This window comes from Scyliorhinus torazame, chromosome 31, assembly GCF_047496885.1.
Source record: "Scyliorhinus torazame isolate Kashiwa2021f chromosome 31, sScyTor2.1, whole genome shotgun sequence".
NCBI lineage: Eukaryota > Metazoa > Chordata > Chondrichthyes > Carcharhiniformes > Scyliorhinidae > Scyliorhinus > Scyliorhinus torazame.
In genome coordinates this window covers 3,019,979-3,033,938 of record NC_092737.1, presented here as the reverse complement: position 1 = coordinate 3,033,938, position 13,960 = coordinate 3,019,979, and the positions used below count along the sequence as shown (strand labels likewise).

General features: G+C 49.5%; 1 pseudogene; it reads left to right on the top strand.

Annotated features, from left to right (window-relative positions):
- The first annotated feature begins 4,615 nt into the window (after positions 1-4,615).
- The window catches only part of LOC140404550 (calmodulin-binding transcription activator 2-like), a 158,164-nt pseudogene continuing 148,819 nt past the window's right edge, over positions 4,616-13,960 (top strand).

Genomic DNA, 13,960 nt, shown 5'->3' with positions numbered 1-13,960 from the left:
GGAGAATCCCGCTGACAGAGAATCCCGCTGACAGAGAAAGCTGCTGACGGAGAATCCTGCTGACAGAGAATCCCGCTGACGGAGAATCCCGCTGACAGAGAATCCCGCTGACGGTGAATCCCGCTGACAGAGGATCCCGCTGACGGAGAATCCCGCTGATGGAGGATCCCGCTAACAGAGAATCCCGCTGACAGAGAATCCCGCTGACAGAGAATCCCGCTGACAGAGAATCCCGTTGACGGAGGATCCTGCTGACAGAGAATCCCGGTGACAGAGAATCCCGCTGACGGAGGATCCCGCTGACAGAGATTCCCGCTTGAAGAGGATCCCGCTGACGGAGAATCCCGCTGACAGAGATTCCCGCTTGAAGAGGATCCCGCTGACGGAGAATCCCGCTGACAGAGAATCCCGCTGACGGAGAATCCCGCTGACAGAGATTCCCGCTGACAGAGAATCCAGCTGACAGAGAATCCCGCTGACAGAGAATCCCGCTGACAGAGATTCCCGCTTGAAGAGGATCCCGCTGACAGAGAATCCCGCTGACAGAGAATCCCGCTGACGGAGAATCCCGCTGACAGAGATTCCCGCTTGAAGAGGATCCCGCTGACGGAGAATCCCGCTGACAGACAATCCCGCTGACGGAGAAATCCCGCTGACAGAGATTCCCGCTTGAAGAGGATCCCGCTGACGGAGAATCCCGCTGACAGACAATCCCGCTGACGGAGAATCCTGCTGACAGAGAATCCCACTGATGGAGGATCCCGCTGACAGAGAATCCCGCTGACAGAGAATCCCGCTGACAGAGAATCCCGCTGACAGAGAATCTCGCTGACAGAGAATCCCGCTGACGGAGAATCCCGCGGGGGGAGAATCCCGCTGACGGAGAATCCCGCTGACAGAGAATCCCGCTGACGGAGAATCCCACTGACAGAGAATCCCGCTGACAGAGAATCCCACTGATGGAGGATCCCGCTGACAGAGAATCCCGCTGACAGAGAAAGCTGCTGACGGAGAATCCCGCTGACAGAGAATCCCGCTGACAGAGAATCCCACTGAGGGAGAATCCCGCTGACAGAGAATCCCACTGACAGAGAATCCCGCTGACGGAGAATCCCGCGGGGGGAGAATCCCGCTGACGGAGAATCCCGCTGACAGAGAATCCCGCTGATGGAGAATCCCACTGACAGAGAATCCCGCTGACAGAGAATCCCACTGATGGAGGATCCCACTGATGGAGGATCCCGCTGACAGAGAATCCCGCTGACAGAGAATCCCACTGATGGAGGATCCCGCTGACAGAGAATCCCGCTGACAGAGAATCCCACTGATGGAGGATCCCGCTGACAGAGAATCCCGCTGACAGAGAATCCCACTGATGGAGGATCCCGCTGACAGAGAATCCCGCTGACGGAGAATCCCGCTGACGGAGGATCCCGCTGACAGAGAATCCCGCTGACGGGGAATCCCGCTGACAGAGAAAGCTGCTGACGGAGAATCCCACTGATGGAGGATCCCGCTGACAGAGAATCCCGCTGACGGGGAATCCCGCTGTCGGAGAAAGCTGCTGACGGAGAATCCCGCTGACAGAGAATCCCACTGACGGAGAATCCCGCTGACAGAGAATCCCGCTGACAGAGAATCCCGTTGACAGAGAATCCCGCTGACAGAGAATCCCGCTGACAGAGAATCCCGCTGACGGAGAATCCCGCTGACAGAGAATCCCGCTGACAGAGAATCTCGCTGACGGAGGATCCCGCTGATGGAGGATCCCGCTGACGGAGAATCCCGCTGACAGAGAATCCCACTGACGGAGAATCCCGCTGACGGAGAGAATCCCGCTGACAGAGAATCCCGCTGATGGAGAATCCCGCTGACAGAGAATCCCGCTGACGGAGAATCCCGCTGACAGAGAATCCCGCTGACAGAGAATCCAGCTGATGGAGAATGCCGCTGATAGAGAATCTCGCTGACAGAGAATCCCGCTGACAGAGAATCCCGCTGACGGAGAATCCCGCTGACAGAGAATCCCACTAACAGAGAATCCCGCTGACGGAGAATCCCGCTGACAGAGAATCCCACTGACAGAGAATCCCGCTGACAGAGAATCCCGCTGAAAGAGAATCTCGCTGACAGAGAATCCCAGTGACAGAGAATCCCGCTGACGGAGAATCCAGCTGACGGAGAATCCCGCTGACGGAGAATCCGGCTGACGGAGAATCCCGCTGACGGAGAATCCCGCTGAAAGAGAATCTCGCTGACAGAGAATCCCGCTGACAGAGAATCCCGCTGACAGAGAATCCCGCTGAAAGAGAATCTCGCTGACAGAGAATCCCAGTGACAGAGAATCCCGCTGACAGAGAATCCCAGTGACAGAGAATCCCGCTGACGGAGAATCCCACTGATGGAGGATCCCGCTGACAGAGAATCCCACTGACAGAGAATCTTGCTGACAGAGAATCCCGCTGACGGAGGATCCCGCTGACAGAGAATCCCGCTGACAGAGAATCCCGCTGACAGAGAATCCCGCTGACAGAGTATCCTGCGGGGGGAGAATCCCGCTGACAGAGAATCCCGCTGACGGAGAATCTCGCTGACAGAGAATCCCGCTGACGGAGAATCCCGCTGTCAGAGAATCCCGCGGGGGGAGAATCCCGCTGACGGAGAATCCCGCTGACAGAGAATCCCGCTGACGGAGAATCTCGCTGACAGAGAATCCCGCTGACGGAGAATCCCGCTGACAGAGAATCCCGCGGGGGGAGAATCCCGCTGACGGAGAATCCCGCTTACGATATTCAGCTCCTTTCCGAATGCTTTTCCTCCACTTCCAGCACTTTTGGGCCAGAGATCCTCAGGCGTGGTGTTGCTGCACCTTTTCAAACAACCTTTGAGGGTGTCCTTGACAGAGAGAGAGTGGATAGGGAGAGGTATACATGGTGGGTGATCTCTTCGGGCTCACTGGCCGTGTCAAAGCTCCAAGTAGAGTGTTTGTTTTGAGAGTCTTGTGTCAGGCATGTGCCCTTCCCAGCGGGGCTGGTCAGGCGTGGCCAATGATCCAATGCTGGGATGTTGGCCTGCCCGACAACACTGATGTTGGCACGTCTCTCCTGCCAATGGGCTTTCAGGGTATTGTGGAGGCAGCACTGGTGGCACTTTGCTTGGGTTTTGAGGTGCCTGCTGTACATAGTCCACCTAGACCAGGTCTGAGGTCTGAGACTTCAAACAGTCTCTTCCACAGGCAATGGAAGTCTGCGTGGACAGAATGAGGGAAATGTTGTTCCATATCGTCAACGTCTGCCCTTGTTGACAGGAGTGTCCCAAGGTCCACTTGTCCTAAAGAGTCATTTTTTTTTACTTCTTTAAATTTAGAGTACCCAATTATCTTTTTCAAATTAAGGGGCAATTTAGCGCGGCCCATCCATCTACCCTGCACACCTTTGGGTTGTGGGGGTGAGACCCACGCAGACACGGGGAGAATGTGCAAACTCCACACGGACAGTGACCCAGAGCCAGGATCGAACCCGGGTCCTCAGTGCCGTGAGGCAGCAGTGCTAACCACTGCTCCACCGTGCCTGTCCTAAAGAGTAATGAGCAATCTGTGGGAGCCATTTTGTGATGTACTGACAGGTCAGTCAAAGACTCTCAGCACTCAGGCTTAAGAATACGTGTCTGGGAACCTGAGTGAGTTGGTTATCTGTTGCACACTTTATGTTAAATAAAACCTGGTGCTGCCATTGAAAAGGGTGCTGTTTCTTTTAGATCCCAATCATTCTGTACTTTATTGGAACTTCTTAAAAGCAGTGTGGGGGAAAGGGTTGGCAAATTGACAGCAAGATGGGAATTCAAGTCATCACTAACTGCAGTGAACATTAGAAACCACAATAAACCCCTAGTGTCATAAACATTTCCAGAACATTAAAATGTGTTAACATTTGCATAATATCAAGGAACTGTTCAGCTTTTTTTATTCAAAAAAAAATAAAAAAATTTAGAGTACCCAATTCATTTTGTTGAATTAAGGGGCAATTTAGCGCGGCCAATCCACCTGCCCTGCACATCTTTGGGTTGTGGGGGCGAAACCCACGCACACACGGGGAGAATGTGCAAACTCCACACGGACAGTGACCCAGGGCCAGGATCAAATCCGGGTCCTCGGCGCGCGAGGCAGCAGTGCTAACCACTGTGCCACGTGCTGCCCTTTACTATTTTATATACGTTTTGTGTACTGTTTGGTAGTTTTATATATTATTACACACTGTTTTATATTATTATATACTGTTTGATATACTGTTTTGTATTTATATAATGCATCCATGTTCTAAAAAGCCCCAAAGATGCTTTGAAGAAGCGATTATCAAATAAAAATTGTCACCCGGCCAGTGAAGAACAGTTTGGTCCAGGAGATTTTTTTTATTGAAGTCTTAAAAGGATAACGGGAAAGAAGAGAGGGGACAGGCTGAGGGAAATAATTCTCTGCTGTTCTAATACTGGATGCAGGCCAATATAGTGAGAGGAGGGAGGCAGAGAGAGCTGGTCAGAGGTAAAGTCGGGTGTCATCAGAATAAATATGGTACCAGGCACTGGGTTTTCCATGTTGTTGCTGAAGGGTCGCATATAGATGAGAAATAAGACAGGATGTCAGAGGGAACAGCGTGGGAAAGGTAAGAGAACCCATGCAGCTGATTCTATGGTTATGGCTGCATTGATAAGAATAGAACAAGTCCCAGGTGGCTGGGAAATAGGACTTGGGGCTGGAGGATGATGGTGTAGTGAACTTGAGGAGATTGAACAGATTTAGCTTATCAAAGTCAGTGTCACATAGGATGCGATCTCTGACTTCGATAATAGTGCTTATGCAGTAATAAAGACGGAAACTGCTTTTTTTTGGATAAATTTAGAGTACCCAATCATTTTTTTTTCCAATTAAGGGGCAATTTAGCATGCCCAATCCACCTAGTTTACACATCTTTGGGTTGTGGGGGCAAAACCCACGCAAACACGGGGAGAATGAGCAAACTCCACACGGACTGTGACCCAGAGCCGGGATCGAACCTGGGACCTCGGCGCCGTGAGGCAGCAGTGCTAACCCACTGCGCCACTGTGCTGTCCCAAGATGGAAAATACTGGACAATCTCAGCAGGTATGACAGCATCTGTGGAGAGAGAATGGGGCTAACGTTTCGTGTCTGAATGACTCTTTGTCAAACTTATCCAGACTCGAAATGTTCGCTCCCTTCTCTCTCCACAGAGGCTGTCAGACCTGCTGTGATTGTCCAGTGTTCTCTGTTTTTGTTTCAGGGGCAAAATTCTCCGTAATCGGCGCGATGTCTGCCGATCGGGGCCAAAAAAGGCGCAAATCAGTCCGGCATCGCGCCACCCCAAAGGTGTGGAATCCTCCGCATCTTGACCAGCCGAGCCCTAACCTTGAGGGGCTAGGCCCGCGCTGGACTGATTTCTGCCCCGCCAGCTGGCGGGAAAGGCCTTTGGTGCCCCGCCAGCTGGCGCGGAAATGACATTGCTGGGCGGCGCATGTGCGGGAGCGTCAGCGGCCACTCACAGCATCCCCGCGCATGCGCAGTGGAGGGGGTCTCTTCCGCCTCCGCCATGGTGGAGACCGTGGCGAAGGCGGAAGGAAAAGAGTGCCCCCACGGCACAGGCCCACCCACGGATCGGTGGGCCCCGATCGCAGGCCAGGCCACCGTGGGGGCACCAACCGGGGCCAGATCGCCCCCGCGCCCCCCCCAGGACCCCGGAGCCCGCCCGCGCCGCCTTGTCCCGCCGGTAAGAGAGGTGGTTTAATCCACGGCGGCGGGACAGGCATTCTAGCAGCGGGATTTCGGCCCATCTGGGCCGGAGAATCGCTGGGGGGGGGGCGCCAACCGGCGCAGCGTGATTCCCGCCTCCGCCGAATCTCCGGTGGTGGAGAATTCGACAACCGGCGGGGGCGGGATTCACGCCAGCCCCCGGCGATTCTCCGACCCGGTGGGGGGTCGGAGAATCTCGCCCCAGATTCCAGCATCCGCGGTAATTTGCTTTAATCTGAATGCTATTATGCAATGATTGGAGAGATCCGAACACTAATTTCTGGGAAAGATGCACATGGATTTGAGAGGTGACAGTACATCCAGGGGCTTTGGAGAGGAAGGGGAAGATGGGATGGGCTGCAGTTTTCTCTGGCTGAAGAATCATTGTATTTAGCAGAGGACGTGACAACAACAAATGTGAACGGGAGGGAACAGTGAAGAGACAACTATTAACAACAGGAGGGGACATTGGCTGGTTGACAGCTTCATGGGAACACAAATGGGACTCGTGACCAAGACAAAATCAGGGAGGGAATGGGGGAATTAAGAGAGGAACTGGAGAAAGATGTGAGTTCAAGGCTAGGACAGGTGGGGATGGAGGAGGGGATTCAGGAGAAATTTGGCAGGGTGGGTGGGGAAAAGGGAGGGAGGGGACAGTTTAATTAGCACATAACCGTCTTAGGGGCTGTGATTCGATATTCATTCTCTCTAAGTTCTCAGGTCGCTGACCGTGGAGGCAACTGGAACGCAAAGTGATGAGAAAAATACTTAAGGGAAACTCTGATTGTCCCATTGCCTTTTGGTGAACAAAATACATCATTGAGAAGAGCCAATTAACACACCGAACACACCAGCATCATTCCCACACTTTCTCCAGCAACTTTACATATTCACTATATTAGAAAAATGAAGCCATTGATAAGTATTGTGAAGTAGGGAGAAAAATATATAAATACAACATTCAGAGGAAGCAGAAGAAAAATACTCAATTTCCTAATTGTATTTTACATTTGAGATCATTGCATCTCTAAAGTGCAAAAAGAGGCCATTCGGCCCATCGAGTCTGCACCGACCCTCTGAAAGAGCAGCCTGCCTAGGCCCAGTCCCCCACCCTAACCCCGTAACCCCCACCTCACCTGCACATCCCTGGACACGAAGGGGCAATTGATCATGGCCGATCCACCCAACCTGCATATCTTTAGACTGTGGAAGGAACCTGGAGACCCCGCAGTGACTGAAGGTAGAGATAAATAACTGAAAATATAAAGCAGGAGCAGGAACTGGAGAGGAGGTGACAAGGGCTCTGACCCTCCACTCCTATTTGCTGATGTCATGCACTGATAAATGTCAGAATCTAAAATTAAAAACAAGACAGATTTTCCAATCAATAACAGAGCGGTCAGTAGGTGAAATCATTAGTTAACAATTCGTTAATGGGACAACTGATAAAAGTGCAACACTTTATTTTACTTTGATGATTACTTGGTAAATATTGAAGCACTTTTGTAAATTTATGATTCTCAAACTCCACTGAAACCAGATTTTGGAGCATTTAACAGCATCAATTCAATCACTGATTTTAAATTTGGATGGACAAGGGGGAGGTTCACACGAGGCTGAAACATTTAGCACCTACACAATGCCTTTTTGGACAAGGTGTCACTTCCAGAACACGAAGGGGAGAGGATTTCAGCTTTTCCCAAGGGAATATCGACATTGACACTCTGTTAAAACCAGCCCCAATGTTCTGGATCGAAAGTTAATATGAGGAGGAACTCACGGGAAGGGTTCTAAATTTTGTTTAAGATGCCTGGCCGTGCACATCATGGTGGCGCAGTGGTTAGCACTGCTGCCTCACGGCGCTGAGGTCCCAGGTTCGATCCCGGCCCCGGGTCACTGTCCATGTGGAGTTTGCACATTCTCCCCCACAATCCAAAGATGTGCAGGGTAGGTGGATTGGCCGCACTAAATTGCCCCTTAAATGGAAAAAATGAATTGGGTACTGTAAACTTATTAAAAAAAAGAAAGATTACTTTCTGGTCCAATAATTCAGGAATAACCAGGATTTGTTTGGAAAGTAACGAGATTCGGGAATCAGAGAAAAACAGTTTAATATATAATCAAAAAATGAAGACATAAATAATGGGAGTTAAACAGAGTTTGGGATGATCTGTAAAACTAACCAGAAACAAGATTTCCTTCCAAACATTGAGGATTATGTCTGGTACGGCGTTGGGAGTTTATCTGGATGCATTTGTGCTTTGGGGCCACTTCTAAGGAATCAATTTGACAAAAGTTTTGTTGCTGTCTCCTCCCCTGGAGGTGTTTGGGTTTGTTGACAGCTCGGTCTGGTGTCTGTGAATACCTGGGGCATAAGTTCACAACCAGTTGTGAACAAACACAGATTAATAGTAAAAGTTAGAGTCGCACATTTCCTAATTCACCATGTTCCTAACCTCCCACACCAACTCTCCACCTCACCCCCAGCCGGCAATCCAATCTGATACCAGACCGTTTAAGAACAAAACAGAAACAGCTTTAACTTTTTAAAACATTCTTGGAGTTTCATCCAATGCCCAGTGTTCACACCACAGGAAAGAAATGGCACCAAAAAGGCCATTCAGCACATCATATCGACATCCCTGGATGAGAACCACGGACAAACGGGTGATAGAATCGGCTGAAAGATTCATAATTTGCAGAAAAGAAAAAGATAATTATTATCTGTGAGATACCTTTACGCACAATGCTGATTTGTTTATACTTCATTTTCTACAGAGATAGATAGGTTCTTGATTAATAAGGGGATGAGGGGTTATGGGGAGAAGGCAGGAGAATGGAGATGAGAAAATATGATCGAATGGCGGAGCAGACTCGATGGGCCGAGTGGCCTAATTCTGCTCCTACGTCTTATGGTCTTATGAAGGTTACGTGATTTTACCTGCCAAATCCAATATTAATAAAGCTCATTTTGTGGCACGGTGCCACAGTGGTTAGCACTACTGCCTCGCAGTGTCAGGGACCCGGGTTCAATTCCGGCCCCAGGTAATTGTCTGTGCGGAGTTTGCACGTCCTCCCCGTGTCTGCGTGGGTTTCCTCCGGGTGCTCCGGTTTCCTCCCCCAGTCCAAAGATGTGCAGGTTGGGTGGATTGGCCATGATAAATTGTCCCTTAGTGTCGAAAGGTTTGGTGGGATTAGAGGGATGGGGTGGAGGTGTGGGCTTAAGCTTAAGCAGGGTGCTCTGTCTCAGGGCCGGTGCAGACTCAATGGGCTGAATGGCCTCCTTCTGCACTGTAAAGTTTATGATTCTATGCACAAGGCTGGGCAGCTCAATGTGACCAATGTACTATTGTTTTTTAAACGTATTTTATTACAAACTTGTATCAAAACAGGTTACAGCGAATAAACATCCCGGGAAACTTACTTCCCAACAATCAATTATACAGTCTGTACAGATTTTCCCCCCTTTTCATCCCCCCCCCCTCCCCCTGCGATGAACAGCTCCTCAAACACGGTCACAAACATCACCCCCTATCCTCAAACACCCCTGCCGAGCCCCTTAACTCATACTTTATCGTCTCCAACCGCAGGAAGTCGTACAGGTCACCCAACCAAGCCGCTACCCCTGGTGGCGATGCCAACCGCCACTCCAGCAAAATTTGCCGCCGTGCAGTCAGAGAGGAGAAGGCCACGACATCGCCCTTCCTCCTCTCCATGAGCTCCGGCTTCTCCGGAACCCCAAATATCGGCGCCAAAGGGTCCGGGTCCACCTCCTCCTCCACTATCCTGGCTAAGATCGCGAACACTCCCGCCCAGAATCTTCCCAATTTTCGCAACCCCAAAACATGTGGCCGTGATTCGCTGGCCCCCGCCCACACCTCTCACTCATCTGCTACCCCCTGAAAGAACCCACTCATTCTCGCCCGAGTCATATGCACCCTGTGCACCACCTTAAACTGTATCAGGCTCATCTTTGCACAAGAGGAGGTCCCGTTTACCCTATGCAGTGCCTCACTCCATACTCCCCAATTGATCTCCCCTCCCAACTCCCTTCCCATTTCTCCTTGATCTTCACCACCCGCTCGCCTCCCTGCTCCCCCAGCCACTTGTAAATATCCCCAATTCTTCCCTCCCCTTCCACATCTGGAAGCAGCAGTCATTCCAGCAGGGTGTCCCAGAAACCTGGGACCAATGTACTATTACCAAGGAGAATGGAATTATGTAATACAAGGGTTTAATTATGTTATTATATACATAATTGTGTAGTAAAATGTGAGAGTGGAATGTTGTGAAGATTTTTATTCATGGGCGACATTGGTCAGCTCCAGCATTTATTGCCCAACCCTAATTGTCCCTTGACAAGGTGGTGATGAGCTGCCTTCTTGAACCGCTGCAATTCTGTGGTGTAGGTACACCCGCCAAGCTGTTAGGGAGGGAGTTTGAGGATTTTTACCCAATGACAGTGAAGGAACAGCTGATATATTTCCAAGTCAGGGTGATAAGTGACTTGGAGGGGAACCTTCAGGTGATGGGGTTCCCAGGTATCTGCTGCTCTTGTCCTTCTAGATGGTAGAGGTTGTGGGTTTGGAAGGTGCTGCCTGAGGAACCTCGGTGAGTTGCTGCAGTGCATCTTGTAGACGGTATACACGGCTGGCACTGTGCGTCGGTGGGGGAGGGAGTGAATGTTTGTGGAAGGGGGGAGCAATCAAGCGGGGCTGCTTTGTCCTGGATGGTGTCGAGCTTCTTGAGTGCTGTTGGAGCTGCACTCATCCAGGCAAGTGGAGAGTATTCCATCACACTCCTGACTTGTGCCTTGTCGATGGTGGACAGGCTTTGGACGCCCTATCTACACCCCGAATAATTTTATAAACTTCTATCAGGTCGCCCCTCAGCCTCCATCTCTCTAGGGAGAACAATCCCAGTTTATTCAATCTCCCCTCATAGCTAATACCCTTCCATACCAGGCAACATCCTGGTAAACCTTTTCTGTACTCTCTCCAAAGCCTCCACGTCTTTCTGATAGTGTGGTGACCAGAATTGGACACAGTATTCCAAATGTAGCCTAACCAACGTTCTATATAACTGTAACATAATTTTCGAGCTTTTATACTCGATGCTGGGGACTTCCGGAGGAGACGGAGACGGATCATCCACTCGGCACTTCTGGCTGAAGATTGTTGCGAATGCCTCAGCCTTGTCTTTGGCACAGACGTGCTGGGCTCCTCCATCATTGAGGATGGGGATATTTGTGGAGCCTCCTCCTCCAGTGAGTTGTTTAATTGTCCCCCGCCATTCACGACTGGATGTGGCAGGACTGCAGAGCTCAGATCTGATCCTTGGTTGTGGGATCGCTTAGTTCTGTCTATCACTTGCTGTTTATCTTGTTTGACGTAGAAGTTGCAATTCTATTATCCAGCACTTGTTCGCTTTGACATTTCAACATCTCATCTAAATACTTCTTAAATGTTGTGAAGGGTTCCCGCCTCTCCCACCTTCTCAGGCAGCGAGTTCCAGATTCACACCACCGTCTGGGTGAAAAAGTTATTCCTCCCATTCCCTCGAAATCTCCTGTCCCTTACCTTAAATTTACACCCCTGGTTATTGTCGCCTCAATTAAAGGGAAATGTACCTTCCTATTGATCCTACCTTGGGTATGATGTGTGTTTACATTTTGCATATTCTGATCAATAAACTTTTATTCCTTGTTTTGATTTAACCTTCCAAGAAAATCTATCTTGTGTCTTTTTAGCCACCACACTCTCAAGATTGTAACACTTCCTCACAGAAATACATTTGTAGCAGTTAGTAGATAGCTGGGAAGAAAGATAATGTATCATCTTTATCAAGTCTGTGCCAGCTGGCAAAAATAAAATACTTGGGCTAGCACCGTGGTGCAGTGGTTAGCACTGCTGCCTCACGGCGCCGAGGTCCCAGGTTCGATCCCGGCTCCGGGTCACTGTCCGTGTGGAGTTTGCACATTCTCCCCGTGTCTGCGCGGGTTTCACCCCCACAACCCAAAGATGTGCAGGGTAGGCGGATTGGCCACATTAAATTGCCCCTTCATTGGAATAAAAAGAATTGGGCACTTTAAATTTAAAAGAATATTAAATAAAATACTTGAAAGTTCTGAACTAATTTTCAGTCAGAAACCCAGAATTAAGCACAGCCCCAAAGTCCCAACATTTGAGATCACAATTCATTCAGCATTTTCCCAATTCTTATTAAAACTTGTCAACTTTGAAACTTTAAATCTGTTTCTTTCTCCGCAGCTTCGACCAAACTTGAGCAGATTCCCAGCATTTTCTGTTTTTATTTCAGATTTCCAGGATCTGCAGCATTTTGCCTTTGATTCTCTCAATATTTATTGAGGTGGTCAGACCGTGACGCACCTATTGGGGTTCATTCACTACACTCAGCATCTGATAACAGCCTCCCTTTCCCCTCCTCCCTCTGAGTTCTGAAAACCTGGTGGCATTATTTGGAGAGGAGCTCCACCTACAGCTGACATAAGGTATAAACTTTATTCTGTGAAGGTCTGATGGAATTTGCAAGGCCTATGTCCCAGCTTTTCACATTTTATGCGATAACATAATTAAAAGAGCTGATAGCAGGCAGCACAGTGGCGCAGTGGGTTAGCACTGCGGCCTTACGGCGCCGAGGTCCCAGGTTCGATCCCGGCTCTGGGTCACTGTCCGTGTGGACTTTGCACATTCTCCACGTGTTTGCGTGGGTTTCGCCCCCACAACCCAAAAAACAAATGTGCAAGCTAGGTGGATTGGCCATGCTAAATTGCCCCTTAATTGGAAAAAATGAATTGGGTACTCTAAATATTTAAAAATAATATCGGATAGCATCTTGCAGTTAGATTATTAGTAGGCAGCACGGTAGCACAGTGGTTAGCACTGTTGCTTCACATCTCCAGGGTCCCAGGTTCGATTCCCGACTTGGGTCACTGTCTCGGATTCCGGTCGGTACACTCTCCCCGTGTCGTGTCTGCGTGGGTTTCCTCCGGGTGCTCCGGTTTCCTCCCACAGTCCAAAGATGTGCAGGGGTAGGTGGATTGGCCGTGCTAAATTGCCCTTAGTGTCCAAAAAAGGTGTGATAAGGTGGGGTTACGGGGATGAGGTGGAGGTGTGGGGATAGGGTGGAGGTGTGGGCTTAGGTAGGGTGCACTTTCCAAGGGCCGGTGCAGACTCGATGGGCCAAATGGCCTCCTTCTGTACTGTAAATTCTGTGATTCTGTGATTATTTCACTAGACAATTGCAAATATTACATCCCAATTCAAAGAAAAGGCTTGATGGATTAAACCTGTTGAACAGAGTGCCTAACAATAAGGGAGCAAAAACCATGTTTTTAAAAGAAGACCTTCACGTTTTTCCCTTTGGGAAGCATTCGCAAATTTATTATCAGCGTAACTGGACTCCAGTCTGCACATCTTTGGGTTGTGGGTCGAAACCCACGCAGGCACGGGGAGAATAAGCAAACTCCACACGGACAGTGACCCAGAGCCGGGATCGAACCCGATATACAGGATAGTATTTTTTTAATATAAATTTAGAGTACCCAATTCATTTTTTCCAATTAAGGGACAATTTAACATGGCCAATCCACCAAACCTGCACATCTTTGGGTTGTGGGGTCGAAACCCATGCAGACACTGGGAGAAAGTGACCCAGAGCCGGGATCAAACCTGGGATCCCGGCACCATGAGGCAGCAGAGTTAACCACTGTGCCACCATGCTGCCCAATATTCTTTTTTTTTTAGAAATATTTTTATTCAAATTTTTACATATTTTCAACAAATCCCCCCCTTACAGAAAAAAGAAAAACAAAGAACACATAAATAAACATCTTACAACTACATCCCGAATTCCCCCAATATACAAACCCCCCATTAAGCAATAATAAACACAGTAAAAAACACAAAGTACACCCCCCTCCCCCCCCCCCCCCCCGGGTTGCTGCTGCTGACCACCTCCTAACGCTCCGCTAGAAAGTCTAGGAACGGTTGCCACTGCCTGAAGAACCCTTGCACAGACCCTCTCAAGGCATGAGCCAATAGTGCTAACCACTGTGCAACTGTGCTGCCCTACATGCTCAATATTTAAACACATTCTCAATATTTAAACACATTCTCAATATTTAAACACATTCTCATT